The sequence below is a fragment of the Stegostoma tigrinum genome, chromosome 4, assembly GCF_030684315.1.
Source record: "Stegostoma tigrinum isolate sSteTig4 chromosome 4, sSteTig4.hap1, whole genome shotgun sequence".
In the NCBI taxonomy this organism is placed as follows: domain Eukaryota; kingdom Metazoa; phylum Chordata; class Chondrichthyes; order Orectolobiformes; family Stegostomatidae; genus Stegostoma; species Stegostoma tigrinum.
In genome coordinates, this window is record NC_081357.1 from 43,888,497 (window position 1) to 43,909,338 (window position 20,842).

Genomic DNA, 20,842 nt, shown 5'->3' on the forward strand with positions numbered 1-20,842 from the left:
CCAATCCTGGTCTTCTCATATGCTTCAAAGATTTGGATTGCTGACAACAGCCACTGGAGAAATACCACCAGCGCTCACTTTACAAGATCCTTCAAGGAAGACTGCCCAACAGCAACGTCTTTCCCCATGCCAATGCGTTCAACACTGGGGCACTAATCACTCTAAACCAGCTTTGGGTCTTGTTCTCAGTGTATCTAACAAAGAAACATACAAAGGAGTAGGCTATTTGGCCCTTCAGGCCTCTTTTGCTATTTTATACGATCACAGTTTATCACCCAATTCAGTACACAATTCTGCTTTCTTCCCATGCCCTTTGATCTTTTTAGCTTGAAGAACTAAATCCTATTCCTTCTTGAAATCCTTCAATGTTTTGGCTTCAACTGGTTTGAAGAGCAGAAAATTCCATATGTTCACTACTCTCTGGATGAAGGAATAACTCATCAGCTTAGTCCTAAATGGCATACCCCCAACTCCTTAAACTGTAACATGGAAACGTTTTGGCATTCTTCTCAGTTCATGCTTCCACCCAGCTTTGTGTCATTTGTTCGGAGACATTACATTTAGTTCCCTCCTCTAAATTAAGTATATTCATATCCAAACACTGATCTCTGCAGCACCCGTCTACTCACTGCCTGCAGCTGTTTATTCCTACTTTCGTTCCTGTCTGCCAACCATGTGTTTAATTGTACATGATAAACTCTTAAGTGGAGCCTTCATGAAAGCCTTCTGAAAGTCCAAGTACATACAGTAAGAACTGCAGATGCTGAAATTAGAGATAACACAGCGTGGAGCTGGAAGAACACAGCAGGCCAGGCAGCAGAGGAGCAGGAAGGTTGAAAGTTGAGTTGAAAGCCAACAAGTAACATTTGGGTTGGGTCCCTTCTTCAGAAAGAGAGAAGAGAAAGGCAGCTCAGAAATAAATAAAGAGGAGGGATGGGGCTGGGGAAAGCAAGTGAGTTGGTGGTAGGTGAGTGAAGGTTGGGTGTGGTGGAGATTAAACCACATTCATTGGCTCTTCCTGATCAACCCTAGTAGTTACAGCCTTGAAATATTCCAATACATACATAAAAATTTCCATTTTATAAGTCCATATTGACTCACTCTTATCCTGTCACTGTTGTCCAATTGTTCTGCTATTAAATCTCCCTGATTGACTCTTGTATTTTCTCCCCTACCAAGGTTAAGCTAAAGACCGGTAATTTTCTATTTTCTTGTTACCTCCACTTTAAATAATGGGGTAACATTAGCTGCCTTCCAACTCATGGGAACAGTTTTCAGAGTCCATGGAATCTTGAAAATGATCATCAATGCACCTAACATTCATAGGGCCACTTGTTCAAGAATGGGGAGTGGCATGGAGGAAACTTGCAGATGGTGATGGTGTTCCCACGTATTTGCTGCCCTTGGCTTTCCAGGCAGAAGTAGTTGTGGGTTGAAGAGGGATTGTCAAAGGATCTTTAGCAAATTTCTGCAGTGCGTTTGTGGATGGTATATACTATTGCTACCGAGCAATGGTGAAGTAACTGACTCATCTAGTCAAGTGCACAGTATTCCATTGCACTCCTGATCTGTGCCTTGGAGATGGTGAACAGGCTTTGGGGAGTCAGGAGATGAGTTACTTACTTAAGGATTCCTAGCTTCTGACCTGCTCCTGTAGCCACTATGTTTATATGGCAAGTCCAGTTCAGTTTCTGACCTCTGGGATGTTGGTAGTTATGGATTCAATGTTAATAATGGTACTGAATATCAAAAGACAGTGGTTACACTTTCTGTTATTAGAGACAGTTATTGCCTGGCATTTGTGTGGTACAAATGTTACTTGTTGGCTTTCAACTCAACTTTGGATATTGTCCAAGTCTTGTTGCATTTGGATGTGCACTGCTTCAGTAACTGAGTAGTTGTGAATAGTACTGATAAATGTGTACTCTTCAGTGAACATCCCACTTTTGGCCTGTAAGGAACCAACAGCTATCTTCGCTAATCTTTTTATTTTCACATTCCTTTAAAATCTTTCACAATCAGTTTGTTTGCTCCCCACAAGCTTGCTGTCAGCTCTATTTTCCCATTCTTAAAGCCCTAATCCTTCTGTGTTGAATTCTAAACTGCTAAAAAATTCAGGCATTTTTTTGGCCAATTTGTATGCCTACTCCTTAGATCTAATATGATCTCCAATTCCTTTGTTAGCCAAGTTTGGGCTACTTTTCCCATTGTATTTTTATTGTATTTCCCATTTGTATTTTATGCCAGACAGAAATGAACAACTACTGAAGTTCATCCATGTGTTAAGTGTTTATCATGGCCAATCAACAAACATCCCCAATCTATCAGAGCCAGTTCAAGTCTCATACCATCATAATTTCCGTTATTTATGATTCAGGACCCTAGTTTCAGGATCAACTACATCACTCTCCATTTTAATGAAGAATTCTGTCATATCATGATCACTCTTCCCCAAGGGCCTCACTGTGTTAGATTTGCCAATTATTTCTTTCTCATTACACAACACGCAGTCTAGGATGGCCCATTCTCTTGGTTTCAATCCTCAATGTACTAATCCAAAAATCCGCCTCATACATAGAGAAGGAATTCCTTCTCTATGTTATTATTACTGATTTGATTTGCCTGATGCAGACATAAACTAAATTTACCCATAATTACAGCTGTAGCTTTACTGTATACATCTTGAATTTCCTGTTTAATACCTTCCCCAATGTTACCCTCACAGTTTGGAGCTGTATGTACAATCCCTGCTATCATTTTCTGACCCTTGGCGTTCTGAAGCTTTACCCATACAGATTCCATTTCACTGGAGCCAATATCCTTCCTCATGATTGTGTTAAAGTTCTCTTTTAGCAGAAATGCTATTCCACTACCTTGTCCTTTTCGCCTGGCATTCCTAAAAACTGAATACACCTGGATATTTACTTCACATTCCCAGTCATCCTAAAGCTGCATTTCCGTAATCCCAACTACTTGTGTCACTAATGCATCCACTTTATTGCAAATGCCCCATACATCAAGATACAAGGGTTTAAGCTTGTCTTCTTAATACTCCTAGTCCTGTGCACATTACTTTGCGCTGTTGCCCTGTTTGAATATTGCCCTTTAATTTTCTACCGACCACTTTTCCTATTCCATCCTTTGTTTATGCTCGTTTCCCTCCCTTCTGTCTCCCTGTGTCATTTCCCATGGCATTGCCTTTTTTGGTTTAAACACTTCCCAACCTTAATAAATATATCCCACACCCTCACAGGACAGTTCAGTCCCACCCAGGTGCAACCTGTCCAGCTTGTACTGGTCCCAGCTTCCTCAGAATCATTACCAATGTGTCTGGAATCTGAAACCCTCACATTTGTATGATCTCTCCAGGCTGCTATTTCTACCCTAACTAATACATGACACTGGTAGTGATCCTGAGACCAATACCTTTGAGGTCTTGCATTTTAAACTTGCTTCCTAACTCCCTATATTATGCTCATAGGCCATTATCCCTTTTGTTTTAGAATCTGTGTCATTAGCACCAATGTGTACCACGGCCATTGGCTGTTCACATTCCAATTTCAGAACGTCCTGTAAATGCTCCCAGACATCTTTGACCCTAGCTCTGGAGGCAACAATACATCCCAGAGTGTGCTCCAATTATCCACATAATGGAAGCCCTCCCTCCTACACCATGTGTTCAGCTGCACTCTCTCCCTATTTCTTACCTCGTTATCACATGGCACTGGTGAGAGAGAGCACCTAAACAAGTTGCTATCATTTCCATACTTCCTTCCCTTCAATCGGACTACATTCTGGACTACATTCTGGGGAAGGTGGGACCTGTACAGGAAGGACAGGTTGCACCTGAACTGGAGGACATATATCCCGGGAGGGAGGTTTGCTCGAGCTAAACGGAATGGTTTAAACTAGATTGGCAGGAGGTGGGGAACTGAATTTGTAATTCAGAGGCTGAGGTATTCAGCTTTCCAATAGACACAACAGGAGTGAGGTTGTTACTAAAGAAATGCAGTTGATGGAGCGCAATTGTGAACAGAGGGATGGCTTGAAGTGTGTATTGTACAAGTATCGAAACAAGTAGACTCGAACATAGACAGATGAGCTTCGAACTGTCAGATTGGAACTACAGAACTTTCAGTGGATAATACAGAAGTACTTGAGTAAGTATCTTAGACAGTAATGAATGCAATTAGGATTAGATCTTAATAGCAAGGGTGGTAAAAGGGGTAAGCGGGGGAGTGGCATTGCTAGTCAGGGCTAGTATAGCAGCTACTGAAAGGCAGTTCGAGAATGATATGTCTACAGAGTCAGTTTGGGTTGATGTCAAGAACAAGAAAGGAGCAGTCACTTTGTTGGTTTTTTTTTACAGAACCCCCCAAATAGTCGCAGAGAAGTGGAGGAGTGGATTGGAAGGCAGATATGGGAAAGATGCAGAAGTTACAGGGTTGTAGCCATTGGTGACTTCAACTTTCCAAATATTGATTGGAAACTTTTTAGTTGTAGTAGTTTAAATGGAGCGGATTTTGTCCAGTGTGTTCAGGAAGGATTCCTGACATAGTACGTAGATAGACCAACACAAGGAGAGGCCACTTTAGATTTGGTGCTTGGCAATGAAACGGGCCAAGTGTCAGACCTGTTCGTAGGAGAGCATTTAGGCGGTAGCGATCATAACTCTATTAATTTTACAATAGTCATGGAAAAGGATAGGTACATACAGCAGGGTAAGGTTTATAATTGGGGGAAGGGTAATTATAATTCTATTAGGTAAGAACTGGGTAACATTAAATAGGAACGACGCTGTCAGGGAAGAGCACAATAGATATGTAGAAATTGTTTAAGGTATGCATACTGTCTGTGTTCAATATGTTTGTCCCTAACAGGCAGAGAAGATGCGGTCGAGTGAGGAAGCCTTGGTTCTCAACAGAGGTCGAACAACTCGTTCAGAGGAAAAAGAATGCTTATATAAGGTTTAGGAAACAAGGATCATAAACGGCTCTCGAGGGATACAAGTCAACAAGGACGGAGCTGAAGAAAGGGCTTACAAGACCTAGAAGGGGACATGCAAATACCTTAGCAGATAGGATCAAAGAAAACTCCAAGGCTTTTCGCACATATCTGAGGAAATAGAGAATGACCAGAGAAAGGGTAGGGCTGATCAAGGATTGTAAAGGGAATTTGTGTACGGAGGCTAGAGAGATAGAAGAAGTCCTTAATGAATACTTTTCTTCAGTATTCACAACTGAGAGAGATATAGTTGTAGGGGAGGACAGTAGAAACAGGCTGGTAGGCTAGAGGAGGTTGATGTTAGCAAGGAAGATATACAGAAATATTGAGGAACTTGAAGAAAGATAAGTCCCCCATTTGTCCAAGGATTCTATGGGAAGCAAAGGAAGAGATCACAGGGCCTCTGGCGATGATATTTTTGTCCTCACTGTCCATGGGTACAGTGCCGGAAGATTGGAGACTGGCAAATGTCATTCTCTTGTTCAAAAAAGGGAATAGGGATAATCGTGGAAATTGCAGGCCAGTTAGTCCTACATCAGTAGTGAGCAAATTATTGGAAAGGGCTCTGAGAGACAGGATTTATGGCCACTTGGATAGGCACAGTTTGATACTTGATAGCATGGACTTGTGAGGGGTAGATCATGCCTCACAAACCTTACTGAATTCTTTGAAGAGGTGACCAAACACGTGGATGAAGGTAGAGCAGTGGATGTGATATACATGGATTTAAGTAAGGCATTTGATAAGGTTGCCCATGGTAGGTTCATACAGAAAGTAAGGATGCATGGGATTGGGGAAATGTGGCAGATAGGATTCAGAATTGGCTGACCCTTAGAAGACAAAGGGAGGTAGTGGACGAAAAATATTCAACATGGTGCTCAGTTACGAGTGGTGTACCACAAGGATCTGTTCTGGGTCCTCTTCTATTTGTGATTTTTGTAAATGATTTGGATGAAGGAGTAGAAGGGTGTCTTAGTAAGTTTGTGGATGATGCAAAGGTGGGTTGAGTTGTGGATAGTGCGGAGGGCTGTTCTAGGTTACAAAGGGACATTGATAGAATACAGAGCTGGGATGAGTCGTGGCAGATGGAGTTTAACCCTGAAAAGTGTGAGGCGATTCATTTTGGAAGGACAAATTTGAAACCAGAACACTGGTTTAACGGAAAAATTCTTGGCAGTGTGCAAGTTCATGTCCACAGTTCCCTGAAAGTTTCTACCCAGGTGGATAGAGTTGTCAGGAAGGTGTATGATGTGTTAGCTGTCACTAATAGAGAGATTGAGTTCAAGAGCCATGAAGTTACACTCCAGCCACACAAAAGCCTGGTTCAGCCACATCTGGAATATTGTGTCCCGTTCTGGTTGCTTAATTACAGGAAAGATGTAGAAATGTTGGAAAAGGTGCAGAGGAGATTCACGAGGATGTTGCCTGGAATGGAGGGAAGGTCTTACGAGGAAAGGTTCAGAGTGCTTGGGCTTTTCTCTTTAGAACGATGAAGGATGAGAGGTGACTTGATAGAGGCGTACAAAATGATCAGAGGTATAGATTGAGTGGACAGCCAGAGAATGTTTTGTGGGTTGAAGGCAGCTATTACAGGGGATATGGGGGGGTGCATAGTCTTAAAGTGAAAGCAGGTAGATATAGCGGAGATGTCAGAGGTAGGCTCTTTACGCAGAGAGTGGTAGGGGCATGGAAATGCATTGCCGGAGAGGGTAGTGGAGTCGGCCTCATTAGGGGCATTTCAGCGGCTACTAGATAGACATATGGATGACAGTATAAGGTAGGGGTGGAGGTTAGATAGACCTTAGGTTTAGGGTAAAAGTTCGGCACAACATCATGGGCCGAAAGGCCTGTACTGTGCTGTACTGTTCTATGAAACTCCGTCTCATGGATTCTCCACACTCTCCTCAGTTGCTCTCAAGCTCTGAAAGTCAAGCTTCCAAGAGTGGCAGCTAGAAACACTTCTTATGCATACTTTGGTCCCCTGCGTGCACTCTGGCACTACAACTGTGCCCAATTTTCCACAAAACACAGCAGGCACATACCACATTCTTGAGCTCTCCTTCCATGCCTTACCCCTTTTAATTAAGTCCTTAAGCTACCTGAAACGTCAAATAATATTAATTAGTATAGGGCCCTTCTTCTTCGGACCTCTGCACTATTGTATTTCCAAAATAAAGACATTGCTAACTGTAACAAAATAAAGTATAAAAACTCGCCCGACCTTACCTAATCAACTGTTTCCTCTTACCAATATGACACCATTTCTCGACTGCTTCACTGTGATGCTGAAACTGCTGAAACTATGACACTCTCCTTAGCATTCTTGATAGAACACTCTTCTCAGCCATGCTTCGCAATGACCTTTACGTGTGAGCAGTGTCCCCAGTGCTGCCTTCACCACTGGTAAAATACCTGCAGGTTCGGGTAGTTAGGTGACTGGCATGGTGTTACTGACATGCTATTCAATTTCACTTATCCACACTGCCTGCTGTCCATTGGGTGAGTATACATTCTGGCCTCAGCAGGGTCAAAATCTTGGAAGTCCCTGACAGCATTTGGGATCTACCTACAGCATATGGACTGCAATGGTTTAAGCTCATCATCACCATCTCAAAAACAATAAGGGATGGGTAATAAACAATCTCCCAGCCAGTGACGCCCACAACCCATGAATGAATAAAAAACATTGCAGACATGTCCTGTTTTTGGCTTCTGCCATTTTTATTTGGGGGTCACCACAATTTTGGTTATCACCCTTCTTTATCTCGTGTCTATAACCCACTCCTCTTCCAATCTGTTGCGTTTAAATCTTTTGCAATCACATTTCTAAATCTGGTCTTTAGCATTTCTCTTCCCCTTTGTGCGGACAGTCATATCATTCACCTCACTTATTTCCTCGATCTTCAAAATTTAACCATGCCATTTCAATCGTTTCTTAGCTACTTTTCTGAAGAAGGGTCTAGACCCAAAACATCAGCTTTCCTGCTCGGCCTGCTATATTCATCCAGCTCTACACCTTGTTGTCTCACGTATAATATTAATATCCAGTTGCTGTTCTGCAAGTTTCTGCACTCAAAACTTGCAGATGTTTCTTTTCAATTTCAGCAATACCTTTCTTACTGCCAACCATTGCTTAATTTTCATTTCCACACATCCATCTTCTGCTACTACTGACCTCAGATGCTTCAAATTACTCACATTCTCCAAATCTTCACCCATATTCTTTACACCTTCGCTCTGATCATCTTTTCTCAGTTCAAACTGGCAGTTTGACTGATCCGTTGATCCTTATATCTGCCTTCTGAACTTTTCCTCCCATTTCTAGATACTCAGTCATGTTCTTATCATCTAACCACATTGTTGAATGTAATCCACAGACATCATTGACCATAGTACATCCTGTCACATTCGCTCAGTGAGAACATCCATAATAATCAGGACGAGGATGGGGCACAATGCCAATCCTTGGCATAATCCAACTTTGGCTTTGAAACTCTCACATTGTTTCTTACTCTTTTTTGGCACACAAGTAGAATTTTTTTGCTTTTACGAATGATCATCCCAAGCAACTACAATTCCTTGGCATATACATAGCAGAGAGAAATACGAACATCTGGCGACAACCATAACATTGACAGCAGCAAAATAAGGAGACAATGCAGAAACTATACCAACAACAAAAGAAAGATCTTGGCAGTTATCAAAGACTGTGAATGTTGGAGAGTTTTGATTGCAAATGTTGCAAAAAATGGCAACTGCAGAAAATGGATAATAAAATGTGAGGCTGGATGAACACAGCAGGCCAAGCAGCATCTCAGGAGCACAAAAGCTGACGTTTCGGGCCTAGACCCTTCATCAGAGAGGGGGATGGGGGGAGGGAACTGGAATAAATAGGGAGAGAGGGGGAGGCGGACCGAAGATGGAGAGTAAAGAAGATAGGTGGAGAGGGTGTAGGTGGGGAGGTAGGGAGGGGATAGGTCAGTCCAGGGAAGACGGACAGGTCAAGGAGGTGGGATGAGGTTAGTAGGTAGCTGGGGGTGCGGCTTGGGGTGGGAGGAAGGGATGGGTGAGAGGAAGAACCGGTTAGGGAGGCAGAGACAGGTTGGACTGGTTTTGGGATGCAGTGGGTGGGGGGGAAGAGCTGGGCTGGTTGTGTGGTGCAGTGGGGGGAGGGGATGAACTGGGCTGGTTTAGGGATGCAGTGGGGGAAGGGGAGATTTTGAAACTGGTGAAGTCCACATTGATACCATATGGCTGCAGGGTTCCCAGGCGGAATATGAGTTGCTGTTCCTGCAACCTTCGGGTGGCATCATTGTGGCAGTGCAGGAGGCCCATGATGGACATGTCATCAAGAGAATGGGAGGGGGAGTGGAAATGGTTTGCGACTGGGAGGTGCAGTTGTTTGTTGCGAACTGAGCGGAGGTGTTCTGCAAAGCGGTCCCCAAGCCTCCGCTCGGTTTCCCCAATGTAGAGAAAGCCGCACCGGGTACAGTGGATGCAGTATACCACATTGGCAGATGTGCAGGTGAACCTCTGCTTAATGTGGAATGTCATCTTGGGGCCTGGGATGGGGGTGAGGGAGGAGGTGTGGGGACAAGTGTAGCATTTCCTGCGGTTGCAGGGGAAGGTGCCGGGTGTGGTGGGGTTGGAGGGCAGTGTGGAGCGAACAAGGGAGTCACGGAGAGAGTGGTCTCTCCGGAAAGCAGACAGGGGTGGGGATGGAAAAATGTCTTGGGTGGTGGGGTCGGATTGTAAATGGCGGAAGTGTCGGAGGATAATGCGTTGTATCCGGAGGTTGGTAGGGTGGTGTGTGAGAACGAGGGGGATCCTCTTGGGGCGGTTGTGGCGGGGGCGGGGTGTGAGGGATGTGTCGCGGGAAATGCGGGAGACGCGGTCAAGGGCGTTCTCAATCACCGTGGGGGGAAAGTTGCGGTCCTTAAAGAACTTGGACATCTGGGATGTGCGGGAGTGGAATGTCTTATCGTGGGAGCAGATGCGGCAGAGGCGGAGGAATTGGGAATAGGGGATGGAATTTTTGCAGGAGGGTGGGTGGGAGGAGGTGTATTCTAGGTAGCTGTGGGAGTCGGTGGGCTTGAAATGGACATCAGTTACAAGCTGGTTGCCTGAGATGGAGACTGAGAGGTCCAGGAAGGTGAGGGATGTGCTGGAGATGGCCCAGGTGAACTGAAGGTTGGGGTGGAAGGTGTTGGTGAAGTGGATGAACTGTTCGAGCTCCTCTGGGGAGCAAGAGGCGGCGCCGATACAGTCATCAATGTACCGGAGGAAGAGGTGGGGTTTGGGGCCTGTGTAGGTGCGGAAGATGGACTGTTCCACGTAACCTACAAAGAGGCAGGCATTGCTGGGGCCCATGCGGGTGCCCATGGCCACCCCCTTAGTCTGTAGGAAGTGGGAGGAGTCAAAAGAGAAGTTGTTGAGTGTGAGGACGAGTTCCGCTAGGCGGATGAGAGTGTCGGTGGAGGGGGCCTGGTCGGGCCTGCGGAAAATGGGCAGGTTAATAAAAGATATAAGAAATAAACCTAAAAATAAAGCATGCTGATAAAATAACTGACGTGAAAGAGCATAAAACCAAAAAGCTGGAAAAAATACTTTATTATTTTATTGAATGAAGAAACCATGAAAATAGAAATAGAAGAGGCCACTGTAAGTCAAGGAACATCAACTAGCATCCATATGGAAGAAAGTCAACACTAGGATAGGAGAATGGCAAAGTAGCACGCTGCACAATTATGCTAACGTGAGAGAAAAAATAAAGAAAGATACACAAGACGGCAGCAGAATAGGCTCCTAAACCGGAGCTCCTCCACTTGACCTGTCTCTTTTCTTCTTTTCTACTTATCTCCATTCCTCAGATGGCTTCAGTGGTGGAGAGTTAAGCCAGCGTGGGCTCAAGGGACTCGCAGTCTCAAAGTGAGGCCCTGCCGGATTCCCTGCTTTAAAAGGATTGTATTGCTGAACTTTTGCCTTTACTTCTTTATATGAGATTTTGTGCCTAGCTATCGTTGAACCTAAGATGATGCCAGAAGTGGTGACTTTGTACTCATTTTGCTGTACTCGTATCCCTGTAATTGGGTACATGTGACAAGAAACATAATTCTAATTCTAAAAATTCCCATAGGCATAGAAAGAAAAGGCGCTGAACTGCTACACTAGGACAGTCTCAGGTCATTCACAGAAATGTTACGATGTAAAAGGTGACCATTTGGCCCATTGTGCTTGCACAGGCTCATCAAACAAGGATCATTACCCAGCCCCAATCTATTGCTTTTTCCCCTTAAAAATTGTATTTCATCTCAATTGTTGTACTGTCTTTCATTGTTCTTCCAATAAAAGTGCATCACCTCACACTTCTCTGTGTTGAACCTCACCATTCATCTATCTGCCCACTCCATTACCCTGTCAACACCTCTTTGGAGTTCCATACTATACTCCTCATAGTTTACAATTCGTCCCAGTTCAGCGTCACCTGTAATCTTTCAAACTGACCTAAGTGGCACAGTAGCTCAGTGGTTAGCACTGCTGCCTCACAGTGCCAAGGACCAGTGTTCGATTCCACCTTCGGGTGACTGTCTGCGTGAAGTTTGTACATTATCCCCATTTCTGCCAGGTTTCATCACACAGTTGAAAGATTTGTGAATTAGGTGGATTGACCATGGTAAAATACACGGACACAGTGGGAGATTCTGCTGCAATGTGTGTTTAAACTTTTGTATCTTCTGTCTGACAGCAGAGGTTGGTAGAGATTATAACTGGTGCGGGAGGGGACTTTGATGATGTTGGTTGCCTTTCCAAGGCAGTGAGAACTGCAGATGGAGTCAATGGTTGGAGGATTGGTGCAAGCTTGATTAATGAAATGGTCCCTTTCTGCACTGTCGGGATTCTATGATTCCACACCTGTGCGCATCAAGATCCAGATAATCAATACACATCAGGAAAAGCAAGGGTCCCAATTTTGAACCTTGGGAATCTCCACTACAAACCTTCCACCAGCTCAAAAAATATCCAATGACCATCTCTGTTTCCTATCATTTAGCTAATTTTGTATCCACATTGCTACTGTCCTTTTATATCACGATCTATATTTTTCCTCATAGGTCTGTTGTGTGGAATAATATCTGTTGCATCCTGGAAATCCACTTTTACCACATCAACAGTGTTGACCCAATCAAGGCCTGTTACCTTCAGAATACACCAGCAAATTAGTTAAACAATTTTAGAAATCCATGCTGACTCTTGCAAATCAACTCATCTTTCTCCACGTGACTACTAATTCTATCTAACGTGCTTCTAGAAGTTTCCCCACTAAGTTTCCCCACTGATGGTCTGTAATTGCTGGGATTACTTGATTTGATTTATTATTGTCATATGTACCTAGATGTAGTGAAAAGTTGGGTTGCATTCGGTACAGGCAGATTAAACCATACAAAGATTGTAGGGTGATAGAACAGAGCGGAGAATACAAAGGTGCAGGTGCAAGGAAAGTACACAAAAGCAAGATCAACATTAGGTTTTAAATTTCAGCGGACCATTCAGAAACCTAAAAACATAAGGGAAGAAGCTGTTCTTAAACCTGCTGGTACATGTGTTTAAACTTTTGTATCTTCTATCAGGCGGAAGAGGTTGGAAGAGATTGTAATGAGGGTGGGAATGCTCTTTGATGATGTTAGCTGTCTTTCAGAGGCAGTGACAAGTATAGATGGAGTGATTAGACAGAAGGCTAGCTCGCGTGATGGGCTGGGCTGTGTTCATGACTCTCTTGTAGTTTCTTATGGTGCTGGGCAAAACAGTTACCATACCAAGCCATGGCTGCATCCAGATACAATGCTTTCTACGGTGCATCTGTAGAAGTTGGTCAGAGAGTCCTTATGGCCATGCCAAAGGTGTTGTTGTGCCTTCTTGACCGTTGCATCAACATTGATGGTCCGGGCCAGACTGGTGGTGATCATCACTCCAAGGAACTTGATGCTCTCGACCCTCTCCACCCCAGATCCACTGATGTAGATAGGGGGCTGCCCTCCTCCTCCTTGCTTCCTGAAGTCAATAATCCGCTTTTTGATTTTGCTGACGTTTACAGAGAGATTAAAAACTAAAAGAATTGCGGATGCTGTAAAACAGGGAAAAAAAGCAAAGTTGCTGGAAAAGTTCAGCAGGTCTGGAAAACAGAGTTAACGTTTCAGGTCCAGGTACCCTTCCTCAGAACTAGTCGAAGGAAGGATCACTGGACTGGAAACTTTAACTCTGTTTTTAACTTCACAGATGCTGCCAGACCTGCTGAGCTTTTCCAGCAACTTCTGTTTTTGTTGTTGTTGTTGTTGTTGATGAGAGAGAGATTGTTAACTTTACACCACACCACCAAGCACCCTATCTCTTTCCTGTATTCTGTGTTATTATTGTTTGATATCTGGCCTACAACAGTGGTGTCTTCAGGGAACTTGTAGATGGAGTCTGGACAAAATTTGGCCACACGGTCTTGAGTATACAGGTAGTACAGTAAGCGGCTGAGTACACAGCCGTGCGGGGCATCAGCATTGAGGATCATCATGGAGGAGGTGCTGTTGCTTATCCTCACTGATTGTGGTCTGTGGGTCAGGAAGTTGAGGATCCAGCTGCAGAGGCCTAGGTCTCAGAGTTTGAATTTTAGTTTTGTTGGGATTATATTGAAGGCAGAGTTGCAGTCAATAAGTAAAAGTCTGACATAGGTATCCTTAATGTCCAGGTAAGGCTAGGGAGACAGCATTGCACCGGTAGACAAATTGCTGGGGATCAAGGCAGACTGAGCCATGAGTAACCTCTCAAAGCATTTCATAATTATGAGGGTCAGAGCCACTAGGTGGTAGTCATTGTGGCATGTTGCATGTGCTTTCTTTGATACCGGGATAACAGTGGTCTTCTTGAAGCAGGTGGAGACTTCAGATTGTAGCAAGGAGAGGTTAACGGGTCAGCAAATACTCCCATCAGCTGATCTGCACCGGGTCTGAGTGCAGGAATTCCATCTGGGGCAGTCACTTTCAATGGGTTCACTCTCAATATGGCTGATCTAACATCTGCAGCGATGCCTGAGGAGACAGGTGCATCCGAGGCAGTTGGGGAAGATGAACTTCTGTGTGAACCAAGCATAAAATGCATTCAGCGCATCAGGGAGGAATGTATTTTTGTCTGCTAGTCTGTTCTGCTGCACTTTGTAGCCGGTATGTCACATTGTTACCTGCCACCTGTGATAAGGCCTAAGTGTAGAACTGGATGAACGCAGCAGGCCAAGCGGCATCTTAGGACCATAGCTTTTGTGCTCCTAAGATGCCGCTTGGCCTGCTGTGTTCATCTGGCTCTACACTTTGTTATGTCGGATTCTCTAGCATCTGCTGTTCCCATTATCACAAATGGCACGTGTCCGGTTAGTTAGTCTGGGTCTCTAACTTAGCCCGTTATTTCCTCTTGGCATCTCTAACGGCCTTACAAAGGTCGTATCTGGGTTTCCTGTAAAGGTCAGGGTCATCTGAATGGGACGTCACACACCTGGTTTTCGGCAGGCAATGGATTTCCCATTTTATCCATGGTTTCCCACTGAGGAACATTCAAATTTAATTTTAAAAAAACGAAAGAACTGCGGATGCTGTAAAACAGGAACAAAAACAGAAGTTGCTGGAAAAGCTCTGCTGGTCTGACAGCATCTTGAAAGAAACATCACAGCTAACGTTACGGATCCAGTGACCCTTCCTCAGAACTGGAGGAAGGGCTACCAGACCCGAAACGTTAAATCTGATGTTTTCATCACAGATGCTGCTATACAAATTGAATTTGTTGACAAATAGTACTATAAACACTTGCTAATGAAGTCTGCAACAGTGGTGGCATATTCGTCTATGTTGGCCATTGAATTTTTGAAAATGTACCAGCCCACCAATTCCAAGCAGTCCTGCATAAGCTCTTTTGCTGCCTCAGACAAGCACTGTACTACTTTCTGTACTGGGTTCTCACGTTTCAACGTCTGCTTATAAGTTGGGAGGAGGAACACAGCGTGATTTGATTTTCCAAAGTGCAGATAGGGTATGGATCGGTAAGCATCTTTGATGGTTGTGTAGCAATGGTCAAGGATGTTCTGTCCCCTCCTTGTTGATGGTATTTCCGGTAGCTAATCCTTACAACTTTTCTGAACAAGGCCATGATGTTTGCAATTCTGCAGCCTTCAGGTACCTCTCCTGAGTCCAGGGAAGACTGAAAGAGTGTTACAGTATGGCATCCACAATTTCCACCCTCACCTAATTCAAAAGCCTTGGACACATCTCATCCAGTTCTGGTGTCTTATCAACTTTTAAGTACTGACAGTCTATCCAAGTAATCCTCATTATTAATTAGGAACCCATCTGGTCCACTAATGTCCTTCAGGGAAAGAAATTGCCATCCACACCTGGTCTGACCTACATTTGACTCTGGACCCGGAACAAAGTGGTTGACTCTTAAGTTGACTAATTCAGGATAAGTAATAAATACAGGTTCAGTCAGCAATGCCTACATCCCATGAATGAATTTTAAAAAACCCTTCTAGTGAAACTATTTCCTCCTGTGCCACCAGAACCTCGGCAATATCGTCCTCTTTTTGGAAAGACAGATACAAAGTATTAATTTAACAGCTTAGCCATGACCCCTTTTAGTAAATCCCATTATTGTTCTTTAATTGACTGTACATCTCCTTTAACCACTCCTCCTAGTTATATGCCAAAAATAACTTTTCTCATAGTCTATCTTTGTTTCTCTTATTTGATATCTCACTTCCTTTTTAATCTTTTGGTTCTCAATTGTATTTTCTGCCTTCCACCTGCCCTCAACACACTCTTTCTAGTGTTAATTCCTACCTCCTTTGTCATCCAGGGAAACTCTGGACTTGTTTGTTGTACCTTTCCCACTTGAGTGAATGTATGTGAACTGTACCAGTACAACTGTTCTCTGAAGATGACCCATTGTTCAGTTATTGTTTTTCCCACCAAACACTGATTCAATCAATCCTAACCAGCTCTGCAATTGCCCCAATGAAGTCGGCTCTCTGCCAAATAATTTTTCTTACTCTGGATTGTTGCATATCAATCTCCACCATTAAAAACCTTATGATACAATAATCATAAATGATCCAAAATGATTCGCCACTGACACTTGACTATTTGACTCACCACATTTCCAAGGACCTAGTCCAAAAATACATCCTTTTTTGATGGATTAGACACACACCACCGTAGGAAACTCTCCTGAATACAATTTAAGAACACACCCCTCAACTGTTGGTAACTGAAGTCCCCAATTATCACTACTGTATAATGTTGGCAATTCTCTGCAGATCTGTCCCTCTACCTCCTTTCCACTACCTGGTGGTCTATAGATTGCACCAAGCAATCTAGTTGTACACCTTGAGCTCCTTAGCTCTAGCCAAATTGACTGGGTCCTTGAACCTTTCAGAAATCCTCTTTTTCCATCACTGCAATGTCCTGCTTAACAAATACTTCTACCCTCCTTTCTTTCTTTTTCTATCTTACCCTTCCTTGAGCCAGGTCTCAGTTATCACCTCATTATATTTCCACCCAAACCACGTGTATTCTATCCTGTGTACTTGGATATATTCATGTTAACCGTGTTTAGGACTTCATTTCATTTTTCCTTATTCCAAATTCATGATTAATTTGGCATGCACTGTATTAGTGCTACTAGTACCCTATGAATCCTGGTATTCTCTTCTACTATGCTCCCTTGGTACTCACAGCCCTGCCAAGTTAGTTTAAGGCTCTCCCAAAAGCACCAGAAAAACACCCCCAAGGAAGTCAGTCCTAGATCTGCTCAGCTGCAATCAGTCCAGCTTGTACAGTTGCTATGTCCTCCACAGCAAGTCCCTGTGTCCCGGGAATCTAAAGCCATCTTTCCTGCACCATTTATCTAATTACACATACGCATTATCCTCCTTTTTCTGTATTCACTCGTATATGGGTAATCAAAGTAATCCAGAAAAAACTGCAGTTGAGGACCCAGCTCCATAAATTTTGTTTGAAGGGCCAATCCTCCTTCCTATCCAAGTTACTGGCACCACAGACCACAACTTCCGGGTGTTCGCCCTCCCTCAGAATAATACCCTGAAGCTGCTGTGTGACATCTTTGACCCTGGCATCAGGAGGTAATTTACCATCCTGTAGTCACGTTGACAGCAATAGAAATGCCCATCTATTACCACACATAACAAATTGTCTCTCATTATCACTCCTGTTTTCTTCCTCCACTCATGTACAGTTGAGCCACATACAGTGCTAGAAGCTTGGCTCTGACTACATCTCCTTGAGGACCAGCACCCATCAGTTTCCAAAACAGAAAACCGATTTGTGGGCAGTACCCCAGGAGATTGTCTGCCTTCTCCTCTTGGACGGTCTGGTGGTTGTCCATTCCTGTTATTCATGTAAACTGCAGTTTGCCAACCTCTCTAAATGTGTGAGCCATGTAGCCCTCACACTTGAGAACATACCAATGTCTAGCCATTACTCAAGCTCTGAATCTTAAGTTTGAGTTTCTGCAGCTGGGAGACTTGCTGCACACGTGGTCATCTAAGGCAGTAGTAGGGTTCAGGACTTCCAAGGTGACACATTTCACTTCACTGAACGAAGCAGCCATGGCTTAAACACACTTACTTTGATTTACTTGCTAAATTAATTATTTCATCTCAAAGTTACTCCCCTGATGTTTAATTTATTTTCCTGCCCTTATCCTATTTTTATATACTTGTACTACTTTGTTGTATTGGCCCTGCCTTTCACATATCCCTGGTATTTCTCAGTTAATCCCATAAAAATAGCCATTCTGATTTTCCTAATTCGACTTGGTGGCTCAGTGCTTAGTACTGCAGCCTCACAGTGCCAGGGGACCCAAGTTCGATTCCAACCTCGGGTAACTGCCTGTGTGGAGTTTGCACGCTCTCCCTATGTTTGCATGGGTTTCCTCCAGGTGCTCCGGTTTCCTCCCACAGTCCAAAGATGTGCAGGCCAGGTGGATTGGCCATGCTAAATTGCCGATGGTGTTCAGGGGCGTGTGGGTTATAGGGGGATGGGTCTGGGTGGGATATATCAAGGGGCGGTGTGGACTTGTTGGACCAAAGGGCCTGTTTCCACACCGTAGGGAATCTAATTTTAAAAAAAATTAGCATGAACTTATTCCCTCTATGGTGCCCGTAAACAATGAGAAATATACATACAAATAGATTTCAAATTCGGTCTACTTGTATGATTGAAGATTGGGTGTTACTATACATGTGTCCGCTGAAGCCCTTACTTGATTGGTGTTTGGGGAAGGTTCCAGTTTTTATTGTCGACTTTGTCTCGTTCATCTCCAGTTATGTTCTTCCTTAATTTTTGACAGATCTCTTTACCACTGCTTTAAAATTCCAGAAGACAATAATTTCTGAATTACGTCTAGGAATAAGACTGAAGACAGTGATCCTGGAAAGACCATGATCCCAGACAGTAATCACTGACAGAACACAAATCCAACAGGTGATCCAGGGAGAACAAGATCCCAGACAGACGATTCTGGAGAGAACATGATCCCATAGAGAACAAGATCCTACAGTGTGGTCTCAGGGAAAACAAGATCTCAGAGAATGATCCCTCGGAGAGCACCGTTCCAGAAACAGGTCCCAGGGAGAACAGGATCCCAGTGAAGAACACAATCTCAGAGAGAACATGATTCCAGAAACAGATTCCAGAGACAAATCCCAAGGACAACGCAATCCCAAAGATTGATCCTGGGGAGAACACAATCTCAGAGTGAACACAATCCCTGCCAGTGTTCCCTGACAGAACAAGACTGCAAACAGCAATCTCAAGGAGAACAGGACAATTCAGTGATCCCAGATAGAACACAATCCCAGATAGCAATCTCAGGGAAAACACGATACTAGAGAGTGACCCCAAGGAGAACACAATCTCAAACGGTGATCCTGGAGAGAACATGGTGCCAGAGAATGATCCCAGGGAGAACAAGATCCCAGGCAGTGATCCGGGAGGGAACACGATCACAGACAGTGATCCAAGGGAGAACAAGTGTGTCAGAGGAAGGGGGATAGATAGGAGGGAGAGAGGGGGGCAGATGGGGGTTAGAGGGTGAAATGGTGCGGGAGTGGTCGGAGAAGTGGGGTGGTAGAGGCGAGGCGTAATGGCCCCAAATTAAACTCACCCCCACTGTTTGAGACGTGGCCTAGCAACGGCAGGACGGCCTTACACCGAGACGGAAAGCACCAATGGGGGAGACGCGGGTTATCGCCGGTTACTGACCTGACTGTAGGAAGTGACGCTACAACCGGTTCGGCATCAGCGGCCCGCGGTGTCCGTTCCCAGCGTCACTACTCCTCCTCCCACTGTTGCCAGGGGGCGCGGCACCAGCTCCGTCACAATCATCTCGCCTCACCTCCTCTAATCACGTGCTCAAGTTGCGCCCGGACCGGCCGCCAAAGGCAATCACATTCAACCAACTGGGAAATAAACCTCAGGTTAGGGTAAAGCCCGAGTTAGCGAGGGGTCAGTTCATTTGGGAAAGCCCCCCAGTTCGGGGAGGTCTCAGTTTGCGGCCACATTCTTGTTAAAGCGTCTTTGATGACAGTTTTAAAATCCTGCACTTTTTCCTTGAATAGTTCACTGGTCTTACTGCTACCCGGAAATGTTGCTTTCAATAGAGGATGGGAACAAACCTTTCTAGTTGTGTCTTTCAGTTTGTGAACTGTTCTATTTTCCATCACCGTTTCTTGTTGCATGAGTTTTTCAGATGTTGTAAGGAATGATGAATGTTTACCACATTTGGCTTTTTAATCGTTTTATTGTTGGTTGCTGACTGTAGATTTAACTGCATGGTATTTGTAAATAAAAGTTTTATTGCATGTTCATAATAAAACATTCACTGGAACCATTGAATGTTTTTGCTGCACAGAACTAGAGTATTTTAAGAAGTTTCTGCTTTAATTTCTGATTTCTAGCACTTGTTCTATTTTGCTTTTGTCACCAAATAGATTACACTGCGACTCCTTTGAGAGGACTGCAAGAACTGCACGTGCTGTAGTCAGAGACAACAGTGTGGAGCTGGATGAACACAGCAGGCCAGGCAGCATTAGAGGAGCAGGAAAGCTAACTTTTTGGGTCAGGACCCTTCTTCAGAAATGGGGGAGGGTGAAAGGAGCTCAGAAATAAATAGAGGAGCGTTGGGGATGGTGACAGGTAAGTGTAAGCAGGCAGTGGCAGGGATTGGTCAGTGAGGTGGGAGGAATGGATATGTGGGAGAGAAGATGGACTGGTTGTGTCAAGTCATGGAGGCTGGGATGAGTGGGAACATTGGTCATGGGATGAGGCAGGTCTGGGGAGATTTTAAAATTGATTAAGTCCACATTTAGGCCATGGGCTGTAGGCTCTCGAGGCAGAATACGAGGTACTGCTCCTCCAGTTTGCAGGTGGTGTCATTGCGACACTGGAGGAGGCCCAGGATGGACATGTCACCCTGGCAGTGGGAGTTAAAATGGTTGGAGACTGAAGGATGTAGACCTGAAATGTCAGTTTTCCTGCTCCTCTGATGCTGCTTGGCCTGCTGTGTTCATCCAGCTCTACACCTTGTTATCGGAAACCAGAAGGTGTTGTCATTTGTTGCAAAACCAGGGGGTTCCCTACCGATTGCTGTCCTGGTGGAATCACACTCTGCAGTTGACAAAACGGAAGGAACAGAGCAGGCAGGTCAGCAGAATGAAGCTCTTGCATCAGATGTAAGGGTAAAAGGAAAGAAGTATGAAGGAACCTGTGAGTTCCTCATTCAAACCAGA

At 44.3% G+C, this 20,842-nt stretch overlaps 1 protein-coding gene across 3 annotated transcripts in view; it reads right to left on the bottom strand.

Annotated features, from left to right (window-relative positions):
• Positions 1-19,419, bottom strand: part of ahi1 (Abelson helper integration site 1) — a 249,179-nt gene extending 229,760 nt beyond the window's left edge. For 2 of the 3 annotated variants that reach the window (XM_048531565.2, XM_048531563.2), the window contains exon 1: positions 19,219-19,330. The gene's annotated coding sequence lies outside the window, so the exon portion shown is untranslated. Of the gene's footprint in view, positions 1-19,218 lie in introns of all 3 variants that reach the window. The other variant, XM_048531564.2, reaches the window with a different exon arrangement.
• Between the last annotated feature and the right edge of the window lie 1,423 nt (positions 19,420-20,842).